This window comes from Bombina bombina, chromosome 3 (assembly GCF_027579735.1).
Source record: "Bombina bombina isolate aBomBom1 chromosome 3, aBomBom1.pri, whole genome shotgun sequence".
NCBI classification, from domain to species: domain Eukaryota; kingdom Metazoa; phylum Chordata; class Amphibia; order Anura; family Bombinatoridae; genus Bombina; species Bombina bombina.
This window is the reverse complement of record NC_069501.1, coordinates 1,154,473,391-1,154,486,685: the sequence shown is the minus strand read 5'-3', so window position 1 is coordinate 1,154,486,685 and position 13,295 is coordinate 1,154,473,391. Positions and strand designations below refer to the sequence as shown.

The following is a 13,295-nucleotide window of genomic DNA, read 5'->3' as shown; positions in this document are numbered from 1 at the left end:
GTACAATCCTAATGCAGGGGATCCTTTTATTAGTGTAGGTTGCAGATCTATCTATCCTTGAAATCATTATACAGAGTATAACATATATATATGTACCTGTGTGTGTGTGTGTATATATATATGTACCTGTGTGTGTGTGTGTGTGTGTATATATATATGTACCTGTGTGTGTGTATATATATATATGTACCTGTGTGTGTGTGTGTGTGTATATATATATATATATGTACCTGTGTGTGTGTATATATATATATGTACCTGTGTGTGTGTGTGTATATATATGTACCTGTGTGTGTGTGTGTATATATATATGTACCTGTGTGTGTGTGTGTATATATATATATGTACCTGTGTGTGTGTGTATATATATATGTACCTGTGTGTGTGTGTGTGTATATATATATATATGTACCTGTGTGTGTGTGTGTGTGTGTATATATATGTACCTGTGTGTGTATATATATATATATATATATATGTACCTGTGTGTGTGTGTGTGTGTATATATATGTACCTGTGTGTGTGTGTGTGTATATATATATGTACCTGTGTGTGTGTGTGTATATATATATGTACCTGTGTGTGTGTGTGTGTGTATATATATATGTACCTGTGTGTGTGTGTGTATATATATATATATATGTACCTGTGTGTGTGTGTATATATATATGTACCTGTGTGTGTGTGTGTATATATATATATATATATATATATGTACCTGTGTGTGTGTGTATATATATATATGTACCTGTGTGTGTGTATATATATATATGTACCTGTGTGTGTGTGTATATATATATATATATATATATATATGTACCTGTGTGTGTGTGTGTATATATATATATGTACCTGTGTGTGTGTGTATATATATATATATATATATATATATATGTGTTTATATGTGTATAGATGGCACCAATACACGATATCTGCAAAGCGCAATAAAACAAGGTACTCTTGAAGTGTAGATTTGAACCTTTGAAGCCCTTTCTACCTATTGAAAAGTCTTTCCTGCCTTTAGAGTATCAGTTTAGAAAACAATCAATGTTTTGGTTGCATGAATCAATTTGATGATTTTTTTGTTAACTTTTTCGTTAAATGGTTGCTCATTTATCTTTTTTTTAATGGAAGCAAAAAAAATCTTGAAGAATCTGTAATTTTTTTTACACTTGTCAAAAAATAAATGCGTGAACTATAGTTATTGAGCGCAAGGTGGGACAAGGCACCCAGAATGACGCCATAGAGAGACATTGTCCTGCAGGGCCTGCACAGCTATTGTCAGCGGCTTTAGAGAGACTATAAACTTGGCATCAGATAAAGAGCTGCTTGTATATATATATTTCTTGCAGTCTGTTAACGTGATTATCTTCAGGTCCTATGATATATGATCTGCCTGTCTGCATAATTCTGCAATCAGTAATTACTCTTATAATGTTTACATACATGATGTTTATATAGTTGGTTACATGTTTTCTGTTGTATAAGGTACACTTCAGGGGCCATAGCTTGTTTTTGTTTTGAGCCGGTACATTTTGAGCCCCCCTGCAGGAGTGAAGTCCATGGTATGCGGGTCTAGATGGCTCCCATGCTTCATATTAAACCCTGAACGTATGGTAGGCATTTCTCTCCATATACCCTAGACACCCATTAGCCATGCTAAATGCTGCGGTTCTATGGGTGTGTAAATCAATGTTTGAGCTAATGCATAATACAAGTGGAGCGAGGTCTGAGACATTCCAATACTTGTTTACCTGATTTGCTGGGCTACCTGCGGCCGGGGTAGCCTAGTAAAGATAACACATATGTACTGACATAGTTGTACTTTGGGGTATTCTATATGCACAACTACATTAACGTCTCCTAGACCACTTACATTAAGATAAACAATAGCAGTATAGAGATAGTTTTATCTATCTAAGTAACAACATAGTTATATACTTCCCCAGCTGGGAAAGCCATATTTATTCTATGCTACCATATAAGGGTAATCTAATACCATATATAAAGCGTAACTAGAAATCTCAGGGTCCAGGTGCAAGAATCTAAGAAGGCCCCCGCCCCAAAAAAAAGTGAATTTGATACATATCTTTTTTTTTTTTTTTTTTTTACATTTACCACAGAAAAAAAATGTGAATCAGATTACATGTCTGCAAAAGGAGGTACCCTGGGCCCACAGTTTGTGAGATGGTCTGACCCCCTATTACTGTATATAGTGACACTGTTTAACCCACCAGTACTGTATATAGTGAGTCAGTGACACAGTCTGTAATCTGCTGATGGCTGGCCTGACTCTACCCACCCCAGTACTTTATAAAGTGACCACAGTAGTATGTGACATGGTCCAGCCCCCCCATACTGTATATAGTGGTACTGTATAGCCTGACACTGTTTACCCCCCGCCCCCCCATGCTGTAGTAACAAGGTCTGTAATTTGCTGGTTACAATAAACAATGGGTAATTAAAATATAACACTTTATTAACAAATATGCAAAAAGGACATTACCATAGATAAATACTGTAGCCAATTAGAAGGTTTGGGTGTAGTTACTTCCAACCCCCTTGAGTGAGAATTAGCTAGTGCAGTATCGATCTATAATTAAAAAGATGCTATAAAAGGCTGTTTAGAAGCATGGTATAATCACTGCTTATATATAGCTATTGCGAAATCTGCATCCCCTGTAGTTTCGCTCCTGCCATCTGGAGTTTTCTGGCTTCTGCAACCATGGTCATATTTATATATGTGTGTAGATCTGGAGCTGCTTACCTACGATAATTAATCTGCTATCAAATAGACTTACCCCGGGAGGGTTACCTAAACACCATATATGAATAGCCTTAAGAGAACATCTTACATTTAAAAAGTTACACCACAGATCTCTAGGGCAATCTTAAAGGTACGTGTCTTATATAGGTCTCCCTGGAGTTTAGTGAACATTCTGGTACACTGGCCTCTATCTGGTCTCAAAATTCTGACCCTTCTGCAACCAGGTTCTTCCTAAATATTAGTCTGTCCCCCCAAAATTTGTTTTGGTTTATTTGATAAACATAGGAACGTAGATTCAATGGAACCTTCCCTTTCACTTTTTAAATGAAGTATTCTGTCTTTAAGAAGCATATATTTGTACCAAGTACTCTAGGTAGGTTGATAGCATGCGGCATATGAACAATACAATGACCAATAGGGATATTGTTTTTCTGAGGCTGACAATACATTTCTTAGGTGCGATAATATGGTTGTTTCTACTAAAATGTTCCCACAGTATATATTTTGTATTCATTGGACGGGATATTAATCTTGTCTACTACAAATTACTAATCAGAGACAGTCGCTCTTTCATGTGTTCTCATGCCACCAGATAATTGTACCTCTTAACATTAATCTTGTACTTAATATTACCCCTCCCTTATGTTTGATTGTACTATACACTCTTTATTCTAGGTGTATATGATACAAATAAGCTTAATATGTTTCAATAGTGCTTAAAAAGATTCATAAGGGATCTTATATTATAGAAACCCTCCTGCTATTCTGTGTAATGGACGCGCTATAGGTCCATCAGCAGCTAAGGAGGTGAAAAACTGAGGATGAACGTTGATATTTCTTTCATGTAATTGGCAAGAGTCCATGAGCTAGTGACATATGGGATATACAATCCTACCAGGAGGGGCAAAGTTTTCCAAACCTCAAAATGCCTATAAATACACCCCTCACCACACCCACAATTCAGTTTTACAAACTTTGCCTCCTATGGAGGTGGTGAAGTAAGTTTGTGCTAAGATTTCTACGTTGATATGCGCTTCTCAGCATTGTTGAAGCACGATTCCTCTCAGAGTACAGCGAATGTCAGAGGGACGTGAAGGGAGTATCACTTATTTGAATACGATGATTTCCCTAACGGGGGTCTATTTCATAGGTTCTCTGTTATCGGTCGTAGAGATTCATCTCCTACCTCCCTTTTCAGATCGACGATATACTCTCAATTTACCATTACCTCTACTAATAACTGTTAGTACTGGTTTGGCTATCTGCTATATGTGGATAGGTGTCTTTTGGTAAGTATGTTTTCATTACTTAAGACACTCTCAGCTATGGTTTGGCACTTTATGCATTTATATAAAGTTCTAAATATATGTATTGTACTTATATTTGCCATGAGTCAGGTTCATGTATTTCCTTCTGCAGACTGTCAGTTTCATATTTGGGAATGTAAACATTTTTAAGAAATGTATTTCTTACCTGGGGTTTAGTCTTTTTTCAATTGACTACTTCTTGCAATTGCGGGTATTAGGCCCGCGGGTGCGTCAAATGCTAAACTTTATTGCGTCATTCTTGGCCCGAAAAAAATTTTGGCGCGAAAAAGTACGCTTATGACGCAACTTCGTAATTTCCGGCGTCATACGTGATGCCGAGAACTTTCACATGGCGGCGTCATTAGTGACGCAAGTGTGTCATTTCCGGTCATTTTTGGTGCCAAAAAGAGTTTACGTTACGTTGTGCGTCATACTTGGCGCCAAACTTTTTTCATTATTTCAATACCCCTTGTTTGTTTGCCTTTTGCTTTCAGAGGCCTATGCTATTGCATTTTTTTTCCATTCCTGAAACTGTCATATAAGGAAATAAATAATTTTGCTTTATATGTTGTTTTTTCTCTTACATTGTGCAAAATGTCCCATTCTGATCCTGTCTCAGAAGTTTCTCCTGGAACATTGCTGCCTGACATCGGTTTTACCAAAGCTAAGTGCATTTGTTGTAAAATTGTAGAAATTATTCCACCGAATGTCATTTGTAATAGTTGTCATGATAAACTTTTACATGCAGTTAGTGTTTCCATCAGTAATAGTACATTGCCAGTTGCAGTTCCTTCAACTTCTAATGTGCATGATATACCTGTACATTTTAAAGAATTTGTTTCTGATTCTATTCTGAAGGCTTTGTCTGCATTTCCACCTTCTAATAAACGTAAAAGGTCTTTTAAAACTTCTCATTTAGCTGATGAAATTTCAAATGACCAACAACATAATAATTTATCCTCTTCTGATGAGGATCTATCTGAAACAGAAGATCCTTCCTCAGACATTGACACTGACAAATCTACTTATTTATTTAAAATAGAGTATATGCATTCTTTATTAAAAGAAGTGTTAATTACTTTGGATGGATATTGAGGTAACCAGTCCTATTGACATTCAAAAGTGCTGGTTAGTGAAGTTCTGTATCTTCACACTGCCGCCATCCAGGGACGCCATCCAGGGCCGGATTGGGCAGTCGGGATACCGGGAAAAATCCCGGTGGGCCGCCGGCCGGCAGCTCAGCTGGGCTGGCTGCTGCTGTGTATAAATTCTATTTTTGCAATTGTAGCTTTGCTCGCTAAATTTGCGATATTGCGGCCACCGACAGGTAATCAGTCCCTGCTGTTACACTGACTTAGTCCCCACTTAGGCTGCAGCAGCACACTGTGTAGTAAAATTGTTATTAAACTTATTTATAAGTTACATTAACCCCCTCTCCGCTGCCTCCGCAAGTTAATTAACCGGCCGCCGGTGCTAACCCTAAGACCTTAGCCCTTACCGATATAAGCAAAGCCAGCCCTTAGCCAAATTATAGAGCAAATCTAGTCTAACTTAGTATCATCATAATTTCACTCAGACAGTGACTGATTCTCTCACACAGTCACAGGCTCAGTCTCAGTCTGTCTGTCACAGCAGTGTGTGTCACTCACTGAGGACCAGGGCCTGGGCCACACTGGCTGGGCCGCCAGGGAGAGGGTGGAGGAGCCGGAGGACTCAGGATTCAGGAATCCTCATATGTGGGCCGGTTCAGGTGGGGCGGGCCGGCGGCTTGTGATGTCCCGACAAGTCGACAAGTGCTGTGTGAGTTGACTTACTGATGCTCTCACGTCTCACGTCATCACGTGACATAGTGGAGGGAGCCTCAGCCTAGGAGCGGCTGCGTTGCAGAGTCACTGAGCACTGAGCTCAAGCAGGCCATGTGGGGTCACGTGTGACACTGGACAGTGGGAGCAGCAGGGAGGGACACTGTGACTAAACTGAAGAGATGGCGGCAACTTGGGCAGCAGGCAAGCAGAGGCAACAGGCACAGCATTCGGTTCAAGTAGTCTGAAGATCATCATGTATGTAGTTTAATTTTTTTTTATTATTATTGTGTTAAGTAGTCCAGTAGAAGACATACTGACCGTGTCAAAATATTGCAGACTGTTTTATATAAGCATGGCATCTACACTTCATTCAGATATTAATTATGGTGGAGATATAAATTTATTCATAGTGGTTTTTACTTGGAGCATTTTTGCAAAAGCAGGTGTTGGGCTAAATTCTCTAGATAATCTAGAGAATGTAGTAGCCCAACACTTGCTTTTGCAAAAATGCTTCAAGTAAAAACACTATGAATAAATTTATATCTCCACCACAATGAATATATGTAATATGCATGAAGTGTAGATGCCTTGCTATATAAAACAGTCTGACATATTTTATTGTATTTGTCATAGCAGCTTCTCAATAATTTACTCCTCAGGCCAGGGGACTGCATGCTATTATGAAACTGAAGGTTCCTCAGAATAGCTTGTTTGAGAGAAGTCATATTTGAGTGAATGGATGGCTGACTGTATAAATCTAGCTAGCAATTCCACCTAGTACCTCTTCCACAGGAGAAATAGTGGATATATTCATATATTTTGAGATTATATATATATTACATATATTCATTATGGTGGAGATATATTTATTCATAGTGTTTTTACTTGGAGCAATTTTGCAAAAGCAGGTGTTGGGCTCAGGGCCAGACTGTATATCACTATCATTAAAATATATTATGGTTGCATATCACTATATATGTATATCACTGTATATCACTATCATTAAAATACATTTTGTTTGTATATCACTATTTGTGTATATCACTGTATATCACTATCATTAAAATACATTATAGTTGTATATCACTATATATGTTAAAATACATTATAGTTGGTATTTAGTGTATTGTTATACCTAGGTTACAATACTACTTTTTATAAAAAACACTTTCATATCCACCGTATTGTTCAATTAAGTGATTTCAGAATGTTAAGTTGTATTTTATCCAAATAATACATTCTTTGCTGTTTAGTGCACTTATACTGAGTCTGCAGCATTATTTCTGGAAAGTTTCAAAATTTGTATGAGCTGGGCTGAAGGTGTCGTGGCTGGGCTGGAGGGGTCGTGGCTGGGCTGGAGGGGCATGGCTGGGCCGGTCTATACAAATTTCCAGGGCTGGTCTGATTTCCCAGTCCAGCCCTGCCGCCATCATGGAGTTTAAGTATTCTTGTACGCTGTGACAGAAGTAGTGCACATATGGTTTTCTTCTTGACAATTTGTATCATGCACTTCAGTTTAGCATGCAATACAGAGCAGGAGCTGTATATTTTTACATCAATATTATTCCTGAAGGCTTTTTTTTTATTTATTATGTAACTGTTCAACAAATTAAAGTGATGGTAAATTTTCCTCTTTGTATAAAGAGATACGGAATGTTAGCAATAATTTAGATGGAGTTTAATTCATTAGTTGTAATGAAGATGCACTTTAACTTATTTTTTAATATAGCAATGAAATTCTAATACCTATTTTTTTGTGAGCTAATGGGTTCAACTGTTCTCCAATCGGTGCTCTAGCCATACGGCACTGAAACATATTTTGTTCCGTAGCCAGAGTGCCGAATGGAGAACAGTTGAGCCCATTAGCTCACAAAAAAATTAGTTTTGGTTGGCTGGAGAGTGAGGTATTAGAATTTAAACGCTATATTAGAAAATAAGTTATAGCACTGCACATCTTCATTACAACTGATTAATTAAACTCCATCTAAAATATCACTAACATTCCGGATCTGTTTATACAAAGGGGAAAGTTTACCATCACTTTTAAGTTTAAAAAATTAAAAATCAATAATAATAATAATCCCTTTACACTAGTAAAAAATAGCCACATTTATAAACCAGCAAACACTCATACTATTTATTACAAGTGCATTCAATTAAAGAGATATGAAACCCCACATTTTTCTTTCATGATTCAGATATATCATGTGATTTTAAGCAACTTTTTTCATTTTTTTTCTTTGTTCTCTTGGTATCTTTTGTTGAAAAGCAGGGACATAAGCTCATGAGCCTTCCCATGTCTGGAGTACTATTTAGCAGCAGTTTTCTATTTGAAAGAGCACTAGATGGAAGTACTATTTCATGTCATGTAGTGCTCCAGATGCCATACCTAGGTATCTCTTCATCAAAGAATATCATGGGAATGAAGCAAATTTGATAATAGAAGTAAATTGGAAACATTTTAAAAATGTTATGCTCTGTTTGAATTACAAAATAAAAAATGTGGGTTTCATATCCCCTTAAATAAACTACTCCTCTATTGATAGATCTAATTGTATCCTTGATGACAAATTATTCTGTAGTACCACCTTATAAGGTAATCCGTGTCTTCTTACTACTAAAGGCTGAACCTGTAATCAGCACATTTACTGACAGCATCTCTGCAGACCCTTCATATTACTTCTGCTCTTGTTATTGTTCTTTTTGCACAGATCTTCTTTATTGTTGAGCAGAGAATATAGACTTTGTTGTTTTTTTTCTGTAGACCCTGTGTTAATTCCCAAGCTTTTTTTTTTTTTTTAAATCACGACTGTGTAGAAAAATGTGTTAAGCCTCCAAGATTATTTTCTCAAACATCCTTACAGAAGAGAAAAGAAGATTAGCCTGGGCTGACATGGTAAAGTGGCTTAGAGAAGGGAGAGCAGCAATGCTGAAATTAAAATTGATTGCTGGCTATAAGCTACGGCAAGTACTGAAGTGCAGTAGGAGACCACTGGATTCATTCAAGAGAATAAATATGTGATGAAAATGGCAGAATCTCTAGACTATGTGCTTATAATTACTTTTTGCCTAAAATAAATCCACCTACCCTCCCCATCTATTTGTTTTGCATTAAAGGGACACTAAACCCAATTTTTTTCTTCTTTCATGATTCAGATAAAAAAGCAGGAATGTAAAGCTTAGGAGCCAGTCCATTTTAGGTTTAGCACCCTGGATAGCGCTTGCTTATGGGTGGCTACACTTAGCTACCAATAAGCAAGCGTAACCCAGGTTCTGAACCAAAAAATGGGCCGTCTCCTAAGCTTTACATCCCTACCTTTAAAATAAAGGATAGCAAGGGAACAAAGAAAAATTGATAATAGGAGTAAATTAGAAAGTTGCTTAAAATTGCACACTCTACCTGAATCATAAAAGAAAAAAAATTGGGTTTAGTGTCCCTTTACGTCGAAATAAAAGAGCACTATTTCAACTTGCTTAAAATATTGTTAATGAAAGGGTTAAATTAAAACTTTGATTTTGGGATACAACTGACAGAGAGGCTCACCCCAGCTTTACTGCAGGAGAGCGATAATCCCCACAAGCATAAAAAGCATAATTACTTCACTCAACATTACTTATTGTATAAAAACCCACATGTGTCTGTAGGAGTATGAATATGCTTTAACGCAATCAGCATCACAACATGAGTCAGAAATACTTTTAAAGGGAAGTTGTAGTCAATTTTTGACAGTTCCTGACCTGCTGCTGGCTAAACTCACATGCAGGCTTCCAGCAGCAGCTTGAGATGCATACTGATCGCAGCATTCATCTCATGAACAGAGGCAACCCACTGACACCCTGTTAAGGGGTTAATAAGACAACTTTTTCTTAAAGGGACAGTCTACACCAGAATTTTTATTGTTTTAAAAGATAGATAATCCCTTTATTACCCATTCCCGGTTTTGCATAACCAACACAGTTATATTAATATACTTTTAACCTCTGTGATTATCTTGTATCTAAGCCTCTGCAAACTGCCCCTTTATTTCAGTTCTTTTGACAGACTTGCAGTTTAGCCAATCAGTGCCTGCTCCCAGATAACTTCACCTCCACGAGCACAGTGTTATCAATATGAAATACAAGAACTAACACCCTCTAGTGGAGAAAAACTGTTACAATGCATTCTGAAAAGAGGTGGCCTTCAAGGTCTAAGAAATTAGCATATGAACCTCCTAGGTTAAGCTTTCAACTAAGAATACCAAGAGAACAAAGCAAAATTGGTGATAAAAGTAAATTGGAAAATTGTTTAAAATGACATGCTCTGTCGGAATCATAAAAGTTTATTTTGGCCTAGACTGTCCTTTTAAATCAGTGGATATGCAATTTAGTATACTCTAGAAAATATCTTTCAAAGTTGCAAGGTCTGTGTTAAAGGGACGTTTTACTCAAAAACTTTCTGTTGTGTATGAAAGAGAAGCCGATAAACATGGGAAAGCGTATTTTTGCATGAAAAGAAGCTTAAAGGGACAATTTATTTAGGCAACTAGCTGGTAAGGGTTCATTGTATTCTAAGCAGCTGAATGAACATCCTTTTAAATGGGCTGGGCTCTCTCTCACTCCCCAATGGGAATTAGATTTTTGTTGCCACTTCCTTTTTATTTTGCTGTTCAATAGAAAATACAGCAGTATTCATATTTTCAGGATAGATTGTGATTTCAACAGGCAAATGTGGCTATTTCAAATCACAAAATAATGGTAAACAGCTATTTGTAAACAACACCAACAGTTAGCATAGATCACTGGGGACATATTAACCCTTTCATGACTAATTGAAATTCCATGATTGTGCACGCGATTGCTAGATTTCAATGATGGGATCGGGTCAGGGGGGCGTCCCTATGAAGCTAGGCATGCCCTCCAGACTGTGATCACATCCTGGAAGCGCCATTGGCTTCAGGACAGCCAAACGGCTAGGACGTTCTATTCCGTCCTAACAGCGCTAAAGCCATGTGCGGTTAGTACGGAATAAAACGTCAGAACAGCCTTAAAAGATTAAGGGCTAGATTACAAGTAGAGTGCTAATTTATCACACACCTGTAAATGGTCAAATTTGCCCGTTTACGGGCGCACGATAAATAACCAGCCATTACATATAGCGCTGCGGAATCTGTTGGCGCTCTACAAATAACCAATAATAATAATACAAGTGTCTGGTTATTGCTACCGCAAGCTCGCAGTAGCAATTGGCGCTCAGAAAATTAACCAGAGGTCAGACCTTTGGTTAATTTTCAAAATAACCACCAATTGCCCCCAAACTAAAGAATGTTCGTCTAGATTACGAGTTGTGCGTTAGGGTTAAAAAGCAGCGTTGGCCCTTCCTAACGCTGCTTTTTAACGCCCGCTGGTATTACGAGTCTTGCAGGTACAGGTGTACTGCTCACTCTTTTGGCCATACTCGGAAATACCTCAAATCCACTTACGTCAATTGCATATCCTATATTTTCAATGGGACTTGAATTGCGCCGGTTTTACGAGTCTGCCAAAAAGTGAGCGGTAGACCCCCTCCTGTCAAGCCAGGTACCGCATTTTAAAGTCAGTAGTTAAGAGTTTTACACTACAACGCCGTAGCATAAAACTCTTAATTAAAGTGCTAAAAAGTACACTAACACCCATAAACTACCTATTAACCCCTAAACCTAGGCCCCCCACATAGCAAACACTAAAATAAAAATTTTAACACCTAATCTGCCGAACCGGACAACTATAAATAATAAAATTATAACTAATTACACCTTCTCTAATCCCCCTAACAAAATAAAAAAGCCCCCCAAAATAAAAAAAGCCCTACCCTACACTAAATTACAAATAGCCCTTAAAAGGGCCTTTTGCGGGGCATTGCCCCAAAGTAATCAGCTCTTTTAACTGTAAAAAAAAGTACAAATACCCCCCCAACATTAAAACCCACCACCCACACAACCAACCCTACTCTAAAACCCACGCAATCCCGTCTTAAAAAAACATAACACTAACCCCTTGAAGATCACCCTACCGTGAGACGTCTTCACCCAACCGGGCAGAAGTGGTCCTCCAGACGGGCAGAAGTCTTCATCCAAGCCGGGCAGAAGAGGTCCTCCAGACGGGCAGAAGTCTTCAACCAGACGGCATCTTCTATATTCATCCATCCGGCGCGGAGCGGGTCCATCTTCAAGACATCCGACGAGGAGCATCCTCTTCTGACGACGTCTTCTTACTAAATGACGGTACCTTTAAGTGACGTCATCCAAGATGGCGTCCCTTCAATTCCAATTGGCTGATAGAATTCTATCAGCCAATCGGAATTAAGGTAGAAAAAATCCTATTGGCTGATGCAATCAGCCAATAGGATTGAACTCGCATTCTATTGGCTGATTGGAACAGCCAATAGAATGCCAGCTTAATCCTATTGGCTGATTGGATCAGCCAATAGGATTTTTTCTACCTTAATTCCGATTGGCTGATAGAATGGATGGATGAAGATAGAAGATGTCGTCTGGATGAAGACTTCTGCACGTCTGGAGGACCTCTTCTGCCTGGCTTGGATGAAGACTTCTACCCGTCTGGAGGACCACTTCTGCCCGGTTGGGTGAAGACGTCTCACGGTAGGGTGATCTTGAAATGGTTAGTGTTAGGTTTTTTTAAGGGGGGATTGGGTGAGTTTTAGAGTAGGGTTGGTTTATTGTTAGGGGGATTAGAGTAGGTGTAATTAGTTTAAAAATCTTGTAATTATTTTATTATTTTCTGTAATTTAGTGGGGGGGGGTTCGTACTTTAGATAATTTTGTTTAATTGTAATTAATTGTATTTAATTTAGTTAATTTATTTAATTATAGTGAAGTGTTAGGTGTTAGTGCAACTTAGGTTAAGTTTTATTTTATAGGTAAATTTGTCTTTATTTTAACTAAGTAGTTATTAAATAGTTAATAACTATTTAAATACTATTGTACCTAGTTAAAATAAATACAAAGTTGCCTGTAAAATAAAAATAAACCCGAATAAGTGTAATATTAGTGGTGTTTAGACTCGGGGTTCATGTTAGGGTGTTAGGTGTAGACATAACTTTTATTTCCCCCATTGATTCCTATGGGGAAATCGTGCACAAGCACGTTTTACCAGCTCACCGCTAACGTAAGCAGCGCTGGTATTGAGGTGAGATGTGGAGCAAAATTTTGCTCTTCGCTCACTTTTTTTGCGGTTAACGCCGGGTTTCTAAAAACCCGCAATACCAGCGCTGTCTGTAAGTGAGCGGTGAGCTCTCGTTAGCACCGCAACCACTCCTAACACAAAACTCGTAATCTAGGTGAATGCTTTTTTAAAAAATAACTGCAAAAAGCAGTTATGAGGGGTTAAAGTTGGCGGTTGTGGGGTGTTAGGAAAAAAAATGGCACTGAAAAGTGCCTTT

General features: G+C 37.9%; 2 protein-coding genes across 2 annotated transcripts in view; one reads left to right on the top strand and one right to left on the bottom strand.

The window, feature by feature from the left end:
• The window catches only part of ELMOD1 (ELMO domain containing 1), a 249,110-nt gene that overhangs the window by 177,333 nt on the left and 58,482 nt on the right, over window positions 1–13,295 (top strand). The gene's annotated exons all lie outside the window — the stretch shown is intronic.
• The window catches only part of ALKBH8 (alkB homolog 8, tRNA methyltransferase), a 532,982-nt gene that overhangs the window by 492,374 nt on the left and 27,313 nt on the right, over window positions 1–13,295 (bottom strand). The gene's annotated exons all lie outside the window — the stretch shown is intronic.